Source organism: Chiloscyllium plagiosum, chromosome 3, assembly GCF_004010195.1.
Source record: "Chiloscyllium plagiosum isolate BGI_BamShark_2017 chromosome 3, ASM401019v2, whole genome shotgun sequence".
NCBI lineage: Eukaryota > Metazoa > Chordata > Chondrichthyes > Orectolobiformes > Hemiscylliidae > Chiloscyllium > Chiloscyllium plagiosum.
In genome coordinates, this window is record NC_057712.1 from 59,058,303 (window position 1) to 59,075,987 (window position 17,685).

Consider the following 17,685-nt stretch of genomic DNA (forward strand, 5'->3'; position numbering starts at 1 on the left):
AGGAGATGCCTCACAAATCTCTGTCCTCATCTCTCAGGAATAAATACCAGTTACCACTAGAAACTTATTCAATTGAGCTCTTTTAGCTAGAGCTTCCACGTCATTTGTATTTAAGTCATCCATTTTGCTTAGGTTTTCCTGTTTGGAAAAGGTTGTTTATGTTTTTCCTTGTGAACTAGTTCAGAGCAGTCATAACAAAGTTCCTAGAGAGCGTGAGTCAATTACACAAACTGTTCATAAAGCCACAAAAATTGTAGGCCACTTACAAGGGCAGTTGTTGAAGGAAATACAAAGAAATATCTTACTGGCACAACACAGAATGCCCGTCATCACAAGCAGAATGAAGGAAACCTTAAATAAACATCAATCCATTCTGGAGTGCATTTGATGCACACACTGAATACAAAAGCAGAAAATCACTTAATTATCAAACATGGATAGTTCTCGTTTTGATAACAACAGAAACTCAAGCATATGGGAGAGTGACGGGAGGATGGCTACAGCAAAAGGTAGCCAAATACAATGGTTCTGCATGGTGATATCACAGTCACACCGCAATCTAATATTTAATTCTGCACAAAATCTGGAACAGCCATGACATATTGTGTACTAGATTACATTCAGTCCTTTTAACTTCACACAAAATTATTTTGGGAAAAATGATCAGGAAATTGTGAAGTATTTCCTCACCTTTTTCATTTGGACGAAATACATGTAAAATCTTCCCATTTCTCTTTAGCTGGAGGGTCAGTACAAGGGGGCATAATTTTAAGGTGAAAGACAGATGGTTTATAGGGGATTTGAGGAAGGATATTTTGACCCAGAGGGCGTTAGGTATCTGAAATGCACTGGCTGGGAGGGTAGATGAAGTAGTAAAGTTCACAGTTTTAAAAAGGAGGTGGATGACCACTTGAAATGTCATAACATTCAAGGTTGTAGGCCAAGTGCTGAAAAGTAGGACTACTGTAGATATGAGAGAAGTTTTTTGCCATTGCAACCATGATGGGCTGAAGGGCATGGTCAGTACTGTATGATTCTATGATACTTTGTGGGGCAAGTCACAGAGTTATACAGCACAGAAACAAACCCTTCGGTTCAACTTGTCTGGGCCGACCACATATCCTAAACGGAAGGGCACTCATTTGCCAGCATTTGGCCAATATCCCTCTAAACACTTTTTATTTATGTCCTATCCAGCTGCCTTTTAAGTGTCTAGGTAACCCTCAACTTTCTGCTTCCGCCTTTTGCACCTTCTCAAAACATACCATCCCCATTCTGCATTCTGGTATGACGTATAAACTGCAGATGTTGTGACCATCCACTTTTGCTTTCTGTGACCCCAAAATTATGAACTTATAATTTCAGATAGCCAGAAACAATGCCTAAACAGTGATGCACAAAGGTGAAGGGCCACAGGAAGAGACAAAGCACAACTTGCCAGCCAATAACTCTGATCCTGTAACTGTTTGCTCCCAAGACAGTGGCAAGTTCCTGGCTACACACGAGTTACAGCAAGGTCCAGCAAACATATGTTCGGCCCCCGAGAGGGAAAGGTCACAGATACATTTGGTTGGAAAGGTCCAATAAGGCAGATTGTTTGAAAAGGCTGTTGGGCATGCACAAGTAAATATTTGATGCATTGGTATTTTGACTGCATAGCCTTTTTCAAGGTCAAGGACAATGAAGGAATCCAGCTTCAATGTGGTGCAAAGCTTAACGCAGAGTTTATAACTCATCCTTCTAATGTGGAAGTGGCAGCGGACTACATAAGGTCAAGTTATGAATCCAACCATTATCCAGAGCATGAAGGCCAATGTCTCAAATTCTATTTCAGGATAAGATGAAGTTACTCAATGTTCTGAGCAGAGCAATGCCAGTTCAAACTGAGGATGAGTGATCTATGCTGGTTATCATTCAAACCCACCTTACTGTAGGATTGGAATGCTGCCATTATGGCTGTGGATACAAGTGTTCAAAAGTGGTGCATCACACAACAGTCAAAGCTACAACAGATAGCTAGGATTGCAGAGATACTACTGTGGAGGTTATGTCAGTGATTCTGTGGTGCATGAACCTATTGTCTTCTCTTAGGATGGTATCGTTACAAGTGAGAATCATTTAAAAGCACTTCAACCTTTCTATCATAGCCTAGTTTTCATTATGATGTTATCAATCTTGTGATATTAAATAACCCTGCCTTTTACATACAGTTGTAAATTCTAGCACTGCACATCTTTCATTTAATGCAAAAGTAAATTCTAATCTGGAACACTATATAGCAAAGATACTATAATGTAAAGTCAAGACAAATAAATAGCTTGACAATTTAAGACAGTGATAATGCTCTCAGATACTTATCATTTTATTTTTAAAAATTAACCAATCCTCTTCCAGATAATTTTCAAAACTTCATATCACTTTGTATCCATTCAAATCAGTCTGACACAGTTTCCTGTGCTGGCAATCTTTGAAAAATGAAACAACTAAATACTCAGTTTCTCTGGATTTTCTGTAGACTGTTTAATTTCAACAACTTACAAATCCAATCTTCTAAAGAGATTCCTCAGAACCATAGTTATACTTAATTAAACATATCCACTTAATTAAGTACATACATAAACAACAGATGCACTTATGATATAAATTATAAGTACATTTCTTCAAAAAGATTGTATTTTCTCAGTAAAAACATATTTGAGTGCTTTGGAACAAATGCAATGTATATTTTTTAGCGGTAACATCTGCTGGTGAAATTTAGAATAGCATGTCAAACAACAAAGTTGATTTTTCTATATATTTTACTAAGTTAGAAGGGATTAATAAAGGTAGTAGGAAAATGAGAATTATTAGATGTCATCTGATAATTTAAAAGTTTAATTTTAAATTTCAAGACTATTACATCATTAAAAGAAAAGTACCCATGGGCCAAAACAAATACCTGTTTGAGCTTTATACCTTACACTTTTGCAGTGCAATATATAGTCCAATAATATATATCCGAGGGTGGCACAGTGGTTAGTACTGCTGCCTCACAGCGCCAGAGACCCGGGTTCAATTCCCGCCTCAGGCAACTGTCTATGTGGAGTTTGCACATTCTCCCCGTGTCTGCATGGGTTTTCTCTGGGTGCTCCGGTTTCCTCCCACAGTCCAAAAATGTGCAGGTCAGGTGAACTGCCCATGCTAAATTGCCCGTAGTGTTGGGTGAAGGTGTACATGTAGGGGAATGGGTCTAGGTGGGTTGCTCTTCAGAGGGTCGGTGTGGACTTGTTGGGCCGAAGGGCCTGTTTCCACACTGTAAGTAATCTAATCTAAAAAATTCAACTTACCTACTGAAACAAATAAATGACTGGCCATTCAAAGTATTCTATATTTTAATCAACTACACTTTTAAACAAAAATACAAAAGAATTGCGGATGCTGGAAATCAACAGAAATTGCTGGATAAACTCAGCAGGTCTGGCAGCATCAGTGAAGAGAAAGCAGAGTTAACATTTTGGGCCCACTGATCTTTTTTTGGAATACTTTCAATATTGATCTAAGACCTAGAGCATTTGAAAAATAATTTGTTTAAGGTCATAACAGGGTTCTAACCATTGGACTGGACAGAGTAAATGACTACGTTTATGCCTAAATTCACCCCTATTAATCCAGATCGTAGCTACTAATTTGACACGTTTTCAAAAGAAAAAAATGCTCATGCAGAATTAATTATCAACTGAAAGTCTATAGCATGTTCCTTTTCACTTATGGTAGCTCAGGAGTTGTCTTATACTCTGCTTAAACAAAGATTACAAAAGCAAACACCTTTTATGCAAATTCTCTGTTCCCTTTTGCACTGAACGCCCACATCAAGACTTATCTCAATAAGCCATTCCATAGTGATGAGGTTCAATTTTATCAATTTTTGCCCTTTAATGACATACTGAGGTCATAGTTTGCTTTACAAATATTTCCCAGTGTTTACATTATTTGAAATTTTAAGAATCGACCTACCAAAAAGTTATATCGTAGAAAATTATATTGTGGTATAGACCTGAATAGGAATGTGCTGTCAGGAAAAGTGCAGGAAAATCGACGTTTCCTGCACGTCGATTTTCCTGCTCCTCGGATGCTGCCTGACCTGCTGTGCTTTTCCAGCACCACTCTGATCTAAACTCTGGTTTCCAGCATCTGTAGTCCTCACTTTTGTCTTGCCAGGAAAGGTGGTAGAGGAGGTACAATTACTACATTTAAAAGACATTTGGACAGATGCATGGATAGGAAAGGTTTAGCAGGATATAGGCCAAACGCAGGCAAATGGGACTAGTTCAGCTTAGGAAACCTGGATGGCATGGACGAGTTGTTGTTCCCGTGCTGTATGACTCTTTTCGTACACTAGTTGTTTTCATATTCACTTGATCCACATTAGGTTTCACCATTATTACATAGTTCATTCACTTAACTTGCTTAGATTAATTTTGAATGCTATCAATTTTCTCTGCAATTCCATTTAGCCACAATTCATGAACATAGAACATAGAACATAGAAGAATACAGCGCAGTACAGGCCCTTTGGCCCTCGATGTTGCGCCGATCCAAGCCCACGAACCAAATCCAGTATGGCCTCACCTCTTGTTGGCCTGTCTACATGAAGTTATCAGAAAATGTAAAACGATCATTTTCCTCTATTAGAGCTGAGAAAAACTGGTGTGGAGCTCTCTTAGCTGTTCTCTCCAGGTATTATGATTTACTAGATGACACAAAGCTGGTGAGAGGGTGAGTTGTGAAAAGGATGCAAAGATGCTCCTGTGAGATTTGGACAAGTTGAGTGGGAAAATACATAGCAGATGAAGTATAATGAGGATAAATATGCGGCAATAAATACAAGGCGGCAGATTATTATCTAAATGGCAATTTACCAGGAAATGGGGGAGGTGCATTGAAACCTGGGCATCCTTGTTCACCTGTCAGTGAAAGTATGAATCCAGGTGCAGCAGGTGGTGATGAAGAAAAATGTTTTGTTAGTCCCCATAGCAACAGGATTCAAGTACAGGAGTAGGAATGTCTTGCTGAAATTGTACAGAGCCTTGGTGAGACTACATCTGGAGTACTTTGGGCAGTTTTGATCTCTTTATCCGAGGAAGGCTATGGAGGGAGTGCTACCTGATACAGCAGGATTGACATATGAAGAGTCAATGGATTGATTAGGAGTATAGTCATTGGAGTTTAGAAGAATAGGAGGATCTCACAGAAACCTATAAATTTTAACATGACTAGACAGTGTAAATGCAGGAAGGATGTTCCTAATGACACTTTAAGGGTAAGGGGCATGCTATTTTGGACTGAGATGAGCAGAAACTTCTTCACTCAGTGTGGTGAACCTGTTGAGTTCTCTGCCACAGAAAGTGATTGACACCAAAACACTGAATGCTTTCAAGAAGGATTTAGACATTAGTCTTCAGGCTAAAGGGATCAAAGGAAATGGGAGAAAATAAAAAAAGGGCTACTGAAGGATGAACACTCATGATCATAATGAATAGCAGAGCAGGCATGGAGGGCCAAATGGCCTACTGCTGCTTCTATATTCTGTTACTATACACTATAAATACTATACATACGACTACATATACCATCAATGAATTTTCACTGACTGGAAATTGTAATTCTATTGGCCTCAAATTATCTCAATAACATGAAATATCCACTCAATAAGGTAAAGTTATTATTAGGACATCCACTGATGGCATTTTACAAGCTCTTAGCTCTTCATTCACAGATCAGAATCATAGAATCCCTACAGTGTGGGGACAGGTCATTTGGCCCAACAAATTCACACCAACCTTCTGAAGAGTAACCCATCCAGACCTATTGCCCTCCCCTATTACACTATACTTACCCTTGACTAGTGTGAAGAAAGTGAGGACTGCAGATGCTGGAGACCAGAGTCGAGAGTGTATGCTGGAAAAGCACAGATCAGGCAGCATCTGAGGAGCAGGAGAATCAATGTTTCCAGCATAAGCACTTCATCAGGAATGAGGCTTGTGGGCTGGGGCTGAGAGATAAATGGGAGGGGGTGGGTTTTGGGGAAAGGTAGCTAAGAAAGCGATAGGTGGATGAAGGTGAGGGAGAAGGTGATAGGTCAGAGAGAGGAGTAATGGACAAGAGCAGAGGGCGGTGCCAGGACCACGATGAAGGTCTCAAAGCCCTCCGTTTCTTTCTTTCACGCCATCCCAACCAGTACCCTTCCATCGACATCCTCATCCACCCGGCTGAACTGGTCCTCACCCTCAACAACTTCTCCTTCCAACCCTCCCACTTCCTCCAAACCAAAGGGGTAGCCATGGGCACTCGCATGGGACCCAGCTATGCCTGCCTGTTTGTTCAATATGTGGAACAACCCATCTTCCACAGGTACACCGGCACCACCCCCCACCTGTTCCTCCACTATATTGATGACTGTATCAGCACCCCCTCATGCTCCCACGAGGAGGGTGAATAGTTCATCAACTTTACCAACACCTTTCACCCCGACCTCAAGTTCACCTAGACCATCTCGGAAACCTCCCTCCCCTTCCTGGGCAACTCGATCACCGTGTTTGGCAACCGATTAACCACAGACATATACTACAAGCCCACCGACTCCCACAGCTACCTAGACTATAACTCCTCCCACCCTACCTCCTGTAAAAATGCCATACCTTATTCCCAATTCCTCCACCTCCATGCATCTGTTCCCAGGCTGACCAGTTCCATCTCAGGAAGTCCCAGATGGCCTCCTTCTTCCACGATCACAACTTCCCTTCCCACGTAATTGACGATGCCCTCCAGCACATCTCCTTCATGCACCACCCCCCTTGAACCCCACCCCACCCAACGCAACAAGGACAGAACACCTATGCTCCTCACCTTCCACCCCACCAACCTCTGCATACTTAGCATCACCCTCCACCACTTCTAAATGGACCCCACTACCAGAGATATATTTCCCTCCCCACCCCTATCAGCATTCAGAAAAGACCATTCCCTCTGCGACTCCCTCATCAGGTCCACACCCTGACCAGCCCACACCCCACTCCTGGCACCTTTCCCCATCACTGCTGGAGGTGCAAAACCTGTGCCAACACCACTCCCCTCACATTTGTCCAAGGCCCCAAGGGATCCTTCCACATCCATCAGAAATTTACCTGCACCTCTACTAATGTCATCTACTGCATCCGTTGCACCTGATGTGGTCTCCTTTACATCGGGGAGACAGTACACCTTCTTGCAGATCGTTTCAGTGAATATCTCTGGGACACCCACATCCACCAACCCCCCCTCCCACTTAGTCAACTGTATGCAGGTCCTGGGCCTCCTCCACTCAACATCTGGAGGAAGAATGCCTCATATTCTGCCTTAGGACCCTGCAACCACATGGGATAAATGTGGATTTCAATAGCTTCCTCGTTTCCCCTTCCCCCACATTATCCCAGTTCCAAGCCTCCAACTTGGCACTGCCCTCCGGACGTGTCCTTAACTCTCCCCTCATTGATTCTCCTGCTCCTCAGATGCTGCCTGACCTGCTGTGCTTTTCCAGCACCTCACTCTTGCCCCTGACTAATGCACCTAACTTACACATCCCTGAACACTATGGGCAATTTAGCATGGCCAACTCACCTAACCTGCATTTCTTTGGATTGTGGGAGGAAACCAGAGCATCCGGAGGAAACCCACAGAGACACATGAAGAATGTGCAAAATCCACACAGCCCGAGGCTGGAATCGAACCCAGGTGCCTAGCACTGTGAGGCAGCAGTGCTAACCAGTGAGCCACAGTGCCACCATCCCACTAACTTACAACTTAATATGCCACAGATTTGTAATGACCATTTTGATGGATGAAGAAAATGAGAAAACAAAACTCAACTTGGCATCAGAGGTCAGTCTGAATAGAGCCATAGAGTCAAAGAGATGTACAGCACGGAAACAGTCTCTTCAGTCCAACCCGACCATGCCGACCAGATACCCCAACTCAATCCAGTCCCATTTGCCAGCACCTGGCCCATATCCCTCTAAAACCTTCCTATTCATATACCCATCCAGATGCCTTTTAAATGTTGTAATTGTACCAGTTTCCACCACTTTCTCTGGCAATTCATTCCATACACGCACGTCCTCTGCGTGAATAAGTTGCCCTCTTTTATATCTTTCCCTTCCCACCCTAAACATATGCCGCCTAGCTATGGACTCCCCCAACCCAGGGAAAAGTCCTTGTCTATGTACTTTATCCATGCCCCTGATGATTTTATAAACCTCTATGAGGTCACCCCTCAGACTCCAATGCTCCAGGGAAAACAGCTCCAATCTATTCAGCCTCTCCCTACAGCTCAAATACTGCAACCCTGCCAGCATCCTTGTAAATCTATTCTGAACCCTTTCAAGTTTTACAACATTCTTACGATAGCAGGGATACCAGAATTACATGCAATATTCCAAAAGTGGCCTCACCAATGTTCTGTACAGCAGCAACATGACCTTCCAACTCCTATACTCAATTCTCTGACCAATAAAAGAAGGCATACCAAACATTCTTCACTTTCTTATCTACCTGCGACTTCACTTTTGATGAACTATGAACTTGCACTCCAAAGTTTCTTTGTTCAGCAACACTCCCCAGGACCGTACCATGAATGATTTTATTTTCTGTGTTGCATGGGCAAGACAAACTGCCAATAAACAATACATGAGGATATAAATGCACCAGCAAGATGGAGAATAAAAATTAGGCAATGGCAAGATGAAGAATAGAGGCAAAGAAACTAATCCTGTTCAAGGTGGAATAGAGAGAAAACAATTATTCAAGAAAATCTCCAACCAGGATTCAAAACTTTCACAAATGAATTGGTTGCAGATATTGAGAGATGAAACTCAATAGATGAACAAGTAATCTATGATATTACAGGAAAGAAACTGCGATTTGTGACAGTATTTTCCACACAGAGGTCAAAGGCAGAAATGATGAATGTTGTTTGACATCCCAAAAGAAATTGATGAAAGCAACCATTCAGCAACTAGTTAGGTTCAATAAGGCCTCACCAATGTTCTGTACAATACAATGGCAACAAAGGCATCACATATTAAATCCATCATGCAGTGAAATCCAGGATGTGGTGCATGTTCTTTAAAGTAATAAAAATTTTGATTTCCTTAGAAGGAGGCACAATTTAAATTATGGCTTTTGTTATTTTATTCCATAGTGATAGTGTTGAGTGTTTGTGATGTGAAGATGAGTGGACCTACCATTCCACTTTTTTTTTAACAAGCACACAAGAAAGGCTAGAAAGTTTTGTGGGGGTTACAGCAGCAAAGAGTGGGGAGACATGAGGGAGAGGAAACAGTGGCAAAGAAAGGGAGAGCATTGGAACGAGAGAATGATACATAGAGAGTTGAGGAGCTCAGGAATAAGGAACAGGAATGGTCTGGAATGGATTGCTGGAGAGAGGCACTCAAGCAGACATGAGGCAAGACAGAGAGAAAACCAGACAGCAAGTTAAATAAATGAATGAGACAAGAAGAAAAAAGGCAGAGAATTCCAGCAGAGGAATTTCTTTATGAAAACATATTTACGTAGCACCTTTAACAAATTAAACCATCTCATGCCACTTCCCAGGAGTATTATAAAACAGAATATGTCATGGAGTCAAATAAGAAAATATTACGCCAGGTGACAAAAAGCATGCTGTTATAAGAACTCATGAGAAGTTGGAATGAATATGGGCTCTCTTTCAGCTATACCTCTTTATTCTTAGATTATTCAAAATGGCACCAGATTGTGGCAACACTTGAAGCTTTTGTGACGATGCTGTTCCTTTAACAAGGTTATGCTGTCCTTGGCTTTTTTTTCCAGAGGTGATTCTGAAAAACCTAGGTTTGAAGGGTTTTAGAACCAGTTTGACTATAGCCAACAGATGCTGCCTTGGACAAAAGGTTTTTAAGTTTTAAAAAAAACTTGGACAATGAAAGTGGGGTTGCCAGTTCTCCCAGCTCAGTTTTTCTCTGGTTTGGTTTTTAGCAGCCTGGCTGTTCACTAAAAGCAGTCAATTTTGAGGCTGCAGGTCCAAGAATTACCTACATGGAAGAAAGGGCTCCAGGCTGAGTCTCTCTGCCATCTCCCTCTCTCTCTTGCAAGACCCTGTATTTAACTTTACCTTTTTTGCCAAGGGGTGTTTATGGGGATTATTGCAAGTATTTGGAACAGCATCATTAATAATCTGTTGCGTTTGAGGGTAGATTAAGCTTTTCTATTTTCTGTTCTCGTTGGTTTGTGTTTCATTCAGTAATCTTGTAAATAAACTCTGTTTCGTCTAAAATTAAGTGGTGTGACCAGCTGCATCACTCTGGAATATCAGAGATTTACTTGCTTAAAACAACTAGCAAAGTTAAGTTGCGGGCTACTTTCTTGAAATGTTTTGAGGGGGTCTGGCTTGGTCCTTAACACTTTTCACTGTATAAGCAAGTAATTTGACATCCATAGCAGGTATTGTAAGTAACTTTGTGGTGTAAACGATTTGGAGCCGACAGAGACAGCTTTTGCTGGCAACAAAAAATATTGATTGGTCTATGGATTAGTGACCAGCTATTGTTGACTTTTTTGTCTGCCAACAACTACGTCATTGGTTCTCAAGTAACAGAAAAGCTTGGAACCAGGGACAAAATTAGAGACAGAGAGAGAGAGAAATAGAGATAGAGGGAGAGGGACAGAGAAACAGTGAGAATGAGAGAGAGAGAGTAAGAGAGAGAGGTGTTCAATTCTTCCCTTGATTGGGAGTGATCTCTCTGTTCCCTACCACCAAAATTCACATTAAATTCGAAGAAAACCAGTTTGCATTTTCTGCAACATATATTGTGAGCTCTTACTTCCTTTTTAAATTCCCCTAATGCACGGACAGACAAAAAAAAAGGAATATAGGTTGCTGGGCAGAGGGTATAAACTAAAAAGACAGTTCAGTAGTATTTTCCCCCCAACACAGGTTCTGACTAAAATAATCCTTATGACTCTCCTGCTAGTCACTAGTTTGCTTCAGTCATCTCCCGCTGGGTGCTTCCACTGATTGGTAACAGACACAAGTTGGCCTGCACTCTTAGGAATGTCTCTGATTTATCAGAAGCACAGCTCACAATAACTCATTTCTATCTCAAACAATGAATAGATTTTACAGCTAGTTTCCAGTAAAGATATTTTTCAATGCTAGAGCATGCCACCCTTCTCATAATGATAATTCATTTCATAATTTCCTTTAACATGAGGAATGAGGCATAAACTCACCTGCATGTTTTACTTTACAAGCATTCGAAATGCAAACTAAATAATATGGCAAACACTTTAAAGCAGTCATTAACATAGAAATCAACAACATAATTACTTCATATACTTTACTTTTACTTGACAATTATATGAATGAAGCTGCAAGTAGAAATAAAACATAACTTAACAGAAAAGAAAAATCAGAGGAAGCTCTCTTAGTAAAGCAAAACCCTTAAAGAGCAGCAACCTTTTATTTAATACGTGAAAACTACAAAGGAAATATATCTGTTAGCTGGGTCACATTGCAGTTGGCAGTACTTGGGTCAAATGACTTTTCACCTAGGTCAGAAGTTATAATAATAAGCGTTTACAAGCACATTTACTCCTTCAATAACAACTATCTTCGGTCACAAAGTCAAAAGGTTATAAAGTCAACTAGTCACAGCATTTTAGTTCTCTTCCTAACAGCATAAGCTCTTGCACTCCCCTGAGTGCACTGATTGATACTTAAATGCATTTATCTTTTCAGGTCAGGCAATTTAGGATCACAAAATTTGTCAAGATAGTGGAACTTAAGAATATCAATGATCTACTCTATCAAATTTCACTGGACAACATGGCTTTTATTGTTAGCATACTACTCGTGTAATTGGTTGTGTAGCAGTGTCATCATCATCAAGTAATCAAATGTTTCTTTGTTGTAGTGGCTCAAATACACATTTCACAGCAGATTTCCACAAAATGAAGGCATCATAACTACTGTCAGCACACTAGATACTGGTCATGTGATTCTCTTATGCTTCTGCACCAGCTGAACACTGAGTGAGTAGTACATCTTGGAAGTGACGTGTAATGCTCACAAACTGACATGTAAAGTCAATCTACTCTGCTTTATGGGGCAGATTGCAGTCTTTGCAAAGCTTAATGATCATTCACGCTACTACTCACAAGCAATGAAACATAAAATGTAGCTAATTCTCGGAGTAGAAAGCCATACAGATGTATCTTGACCAAAAATGAATGATAAACTGTGGAATGATGAAAGTTCTTCACCTCCAGTTTGCAGGAAGCCCAGCACAGAAACATTCATGGTACAGTCAAATTGACAAGCACCAGCAATGCATTCCTCATCCTGCTGAGGTGCCAGTTGTAGCTGTAGCCAGACACAGATTTCACCAAAATCATTTTGAAGTGCAGAGAACTTGAACATTGTTCCTTACTAAATTTGGTATAGCAGTGTCATTCCCAGATAGGTTCAGAAGGAGACCATTTCTCCCACCTACTTCCTTTCTTTTCTAGTAGTTCGCCTCATACTTTTCAACCTCTGCTCTTTCCCACAGTCATTATTCAGGGGAATGCTCACTACTACATGCAGGTAATTGATTTGTGTCAAATCTATGAAATCAAGACCAAGTCTTTTGACACCTGGCACATCATTCCCTGTAGATGCAAAAAATTCCAGGAGTTTTTTTAAATGTCCCAGTTGCCAGCAGAAATCAATTCGCAATTGCAAGTACTTAATGGTTGCTTTAGACAGTACTAGTGGCGACTTTAACCTGCCAGGAATGTGTGTTCATCTGAGAGTGATTAAAAGACACTGAGTCCTCGCATATTGTGTGTGTATGTGTGCACTTACACCCTCACCAATATGGAGCAACTTGCACCAGAAGCACATATGGATGCCAGGGAAAATCCCACCAAATACCCCAACTGACCTAGAGACATATAATAGCATCCTGAAAAGACTGATTAAAATATCTAAATTTATGGGGTGTGGGGTTGGGGGGAGACTCTGAAAGGATAATGACTTGAGTACATATAGACACAAAGGAAATATTATGATGCAATGGGCCAGGAGGTGAATGTTCATGTGATGGGTAAGGCTGCTAAGATTAAGGAACAATGGATGTTAAAATATCTAAATTTATGGGGTGTGGGGTTGGGGGAGACTCTGAAAGGATAATGACTTGAGTACATATAAAGAGACACAAAGGAAATATTATGATGCAATGGGCCAGGAGGTGAATGTTCATGTGATGGGTAAGGCTGCTAAGATTAAGGAACAATGGATGAATAAAGGTATTGAGGTTCTAGTCAAGAATAAAAGAGAATCTTATTTTAAATATAGACAACTTGATTCAATTGAATCTCTTAATCAATGCATGGAGTGTATGGGGCATTGTTAAAAAAGAACTCAGGAACAAAAAAAGGGGATATGAGATAGCACTGGCTGATAAGGTTAAGGACAATTCAAAGAGATTCTACAAATGCATAAAGTGCAAGAGGGTAACTAGAGAGAGGGCAGGGTGTCCTTAAGATCAAGGAGGTCACCTTTGTGTTGAACCCCAAGAGATGGGAGAGATACAAAATGAATATTTTGCGTCAGAGAAAGAATAGAGTCTAGAGAATGTGGAGAAATAAATATTGATGTTTAAAAACAGTTCACATTACAGAAGAGGAAACTTGGGAGTTCTTAGAGAATATAAAGGTGGATAAATCTCCAGAACCTGATCTAATGAATCCCAGAATGTCATGGGAAGTTAAAGAGAGAAAATTACAAGACCCCTTGTAGAAATATTTGCATCCTCTATAATGACAGGTGAGGTGCCTGATGACTGGAGGGTGGCTAATGTTGCACCTTTGTTTAAGAAAGGTTGTAAGGAGAATACAGAAAATATAGACCTGTGAGTCTGACTTCTGTTGTGGACAAATCGTTGGAGGTGATTAATGAAGATAGGATTTACAGACATTTAGAGAGGCAAAATTGATACGGATAGTCAGCATGGTTTTGTGTGAGGAAAATTGTGTTCTCATGAACTTGATTACATTTTTTTGAGGAAGTTACCAAAAAGATTGATGATGTTATAGCTGGAGACATTGTTAAGCCTTTGACAAGGTTCCGCATGGTACACTAATTAATAAAGTTAGGTCACGTGGGATTCAGGATGACCTTGTCCAATTGGATACATAATTGGGTTAACCGCGCGAGACAGAGAATAAAGTTGCTTTTCGGACTGGAAACCTATGACCAGTAGAATTCCACAGGGATCAGTCTGGGTCCTTTTATTTGTCATTTATATAAATGATTTGGATGAGAATATAAAAGGCATGGTTAGGAAGTTTGTGTACGACACCAAAATTGGTGGCATTGCAGACAGTGAAGGATTTCTAAGATTACAAAGTATCTTGATCAAATGGATCAATGGGCTGAAAGATGGCAGATGGAGTTCAATCTGGACAGATGTGAGGTACTGCATTTTGGAATGACAAACAAGGGTAGGGCTGAGACAATTAATGGTAGGTTTTTGAGTGGCGTTGTAGAACAGAGCGACCTAGGCATTCAGGTACATAACTCTTTAAAATTTGCGACATATATAGACAGGGTGGTTAAAAGGGTATTTGGCATGCTTGCCTTCATTGCACAATGCTTTGAGTATATGAGTTGGGAAATCATGCTCACAGGACATCGATGAGGCTTCATCTGGAACATTGTGTCCGGTTCTGGTCGCCCAGTCGTAGGAAAGATATTACCAAGCTGGAGATGGTTCAGAAAAGATTTATCAGATTGATGCCGTGTACGAAAGGTTTGAGTTATAAAGAAAGGCTGGCACCTTTTTCACTGGAGTGTAGGAGATTGAGAGGCAATCTGATAGAAATTTATAAAGTGGTGAGAGGTATAAATAGAGTTAATGGCAATTGTCTTTTCCGTAGTATGGGGGATTTTGAGTCGAGGGGGCATATTTTTAAGGTGAGAGGAGAAAGATTGAAAAAAGACATGAGGCACACTTTTTGCAGAGAGGGTGGTTTGAGTGTGGAATTAATTACAACATTTAAAAGACATTTGGATAGATACGTGAATAGGAAAGGTTTGGTGGGATATGGGCCAACAGCAGGCAGGTTGGATTAGTTTAGTTTGCGATTATGTTTGGCATGGACTGGTTGCACTGAAGAGTCTGTTTCTGTGCTGAACGACTCTATGACACTGAGATGTGTCATATGATATGATCTAAAATGTTGCTTAAGATAATTATAAAGAGATACTTACTGGCACTGGTGGTGGGTTGTAGAGTTAGGAATTATGCATTAAAACTGAATAATACTGAACCTCGTCTCCCACTTCAAGTGGATATACAAAGTTTAATGCTTATGTCATTTCTAGAATAACATATTCAAATTTTCTGCTGATAACATGGGAATTATATAAAAATTAATCAAATCAAACAGAATAATGTTGTAAGTATTTAAAAGGAACCACAATCCTGTGCCAGGTATTTTAATTTATATGGTGCTGAGGTGCCAACCGTTGCACTGTCCAGTATACCTGGCAAATATGACACTTTAGAAAGATGTCATCGTTTATCAGTTCAAGTCAATCAGTTATTAAACTATATCAAGAATTTTTGGCTTCAAAATGAAACACATTTGATAATCATTTTAATAATATAAGGAAATGGCTCAGAGTTATGCAATAAATTCACATCCCCGGAAAATTGCAAAGCATTTCATAGCAGATAAATTACTTCAAATTAGTTTATGGCATGCAACCACCAATGTTATGGGATGATGTCTGAACATTGGCTGCAATAACGTTCCACAAACTGCAATGAAGTAAAAGCAGTTAAGCTGGTGTCAGCACATTGGCTGAAGTACAAATGTTGGCTTGGACAATGAGATCACCAGCAGCTTTCTTTGAATTGTGCCAGTCAAATTTTTTTTCATCTGCCTGACTAGGCCAACAAGGTACTCCTTTAAAATCTCATCTAAAAGATGGTACCTTTCACATTGCAGCACTCCACCAATGAACTAAATTTTAAGCTTTGATTATGCTAGAGTCCTGGTTTGGCATATGAATTCACAGCTTTCTGCAAGTGCTCTAAAACGAGTCAAACTTACACCAAAACCAACCTCTATGTATCAAGGCTAAAAGAGGCAAGAGTGCACATCTGAGATTATTAAATGGTGTTACATATGAATTTCCACAGAAAACAGTAACACATTTGATTATAATACATAACTATTGATTGCTACATATTTAAAATGACTATTTATAAATCAAGTATAAAGAAGGTCAAAATAAATCTTTAAAGTTTCTATTCAATCCATTAATAAATCTTTTTATAGCTGTTAAATGTTTCAGTTACCAATTATCGCCTGATTTGACATTTCAGCATCACACCTTCAATTCCTAAGTTATGTACATAGTCAAAATTTACAAAGGATCAACTTGCAAAACCCCGATACAGATCATTTTGCTATAACACGTGTTTTGTTAACGTGAATTCGCTATAATACAATTGACACTGTTTCTAAAGTGTGAACTTTTAAGGCATGTGTTTGTGTAACGTGATTACATTTCCAACACTAAGCGCTGTTTCTAAAGCGTGATTTTTCTATAATATGAGGTTGCAAAAGAATATAACCATCGCATTATGGAAGAACTACCTGTAATTACAAATGTGATTCTATATTAATTTTAAAGATATGACATTCAAACATTTTTTCGCACTTACAAATGGTTATAATATATTGTGATCTGACTGTTATACAAATTGACTTACAAACGTACTCAAGATTGGAACCCAATCATAATCCAGCGACTGTCCGTATGATAAATGATGATGGTCCCTTAACAGTTGTTTGTGAGGCACCACTTTGACTGACCTGAGAAATTTTGCTTAATTCCTACATTGCATTTTCTATTCGAGCTATCTTTTAATCCATATTTCTATCTAGTATTCAATTCCATACTTCTTGACATTTGTCATGTGTCTCATCAGTGACATGTTATCAAAACTCTTCTGAAAGTTCTGCATATGGTTTCCACCACATTGTCCTCACTTTATCCATTTCTTTTACCAAACTAAAAATCACACAACACCAGGTTATAGTCCAACAGGTTTAATTGGAAGCACACTAGCTTTCGGTGTGACGCTCCTTCATCAGATGATTGTGGAGGGCTCGATCGTAACACAGTATTTATAGCAAAAATTTGCAGTGTGATGTAACTGAAATTATACACTGAAGAATTGATTGTCTGTTAAGCCTTTCATCTGTTAGAATACAGTGATAGTTTCACTTCTTTCATGTGTAAATCACAAAACCCTTTTTTTTAAAGTTGCATTCTCTTCGGGTTAGCTGTTAACAATGGTGATAGCTAGACAATATGTTGAAGGTGTTAGCCCCCTGTGTTCTCTGTCTATGACCTGATGTTTAGATTAGTTGGGGATTAGTTGGGGAACACTTCAGTGGTCCAAGACATTCAGCCTCGGACCTTCGGGTGACCATCCTCCAAGGTGGACTTCGGGACAGGCAGCAGAGGAAAGTGGCTGAGCAGAGGCTGATAGCTAAGTTCGGTACCCATAGGGAGGGCCTCAACCAGGACCTTGGGTTCATGTCACACTACAGGTGATCACCATTGCACTA

The 17,685-nt window shown here is 40.0% G+C and overlaps 1 protein-coding gene across 8 annotated transcripts in view; it reads right to left on the reverse strand.

The window, feature by feature from the left end:
• supt3h (SPT3 homolog, SAGA and STAGA complex component) overlaps positions 1 to 17,685 on the reverse strand; it is a 469,791-nt gene that overhangs the window by 195,287 nt on the left and 256,819 nt on the right. The gene's annotated exons all lie outside the window — the stretch shown is intronic.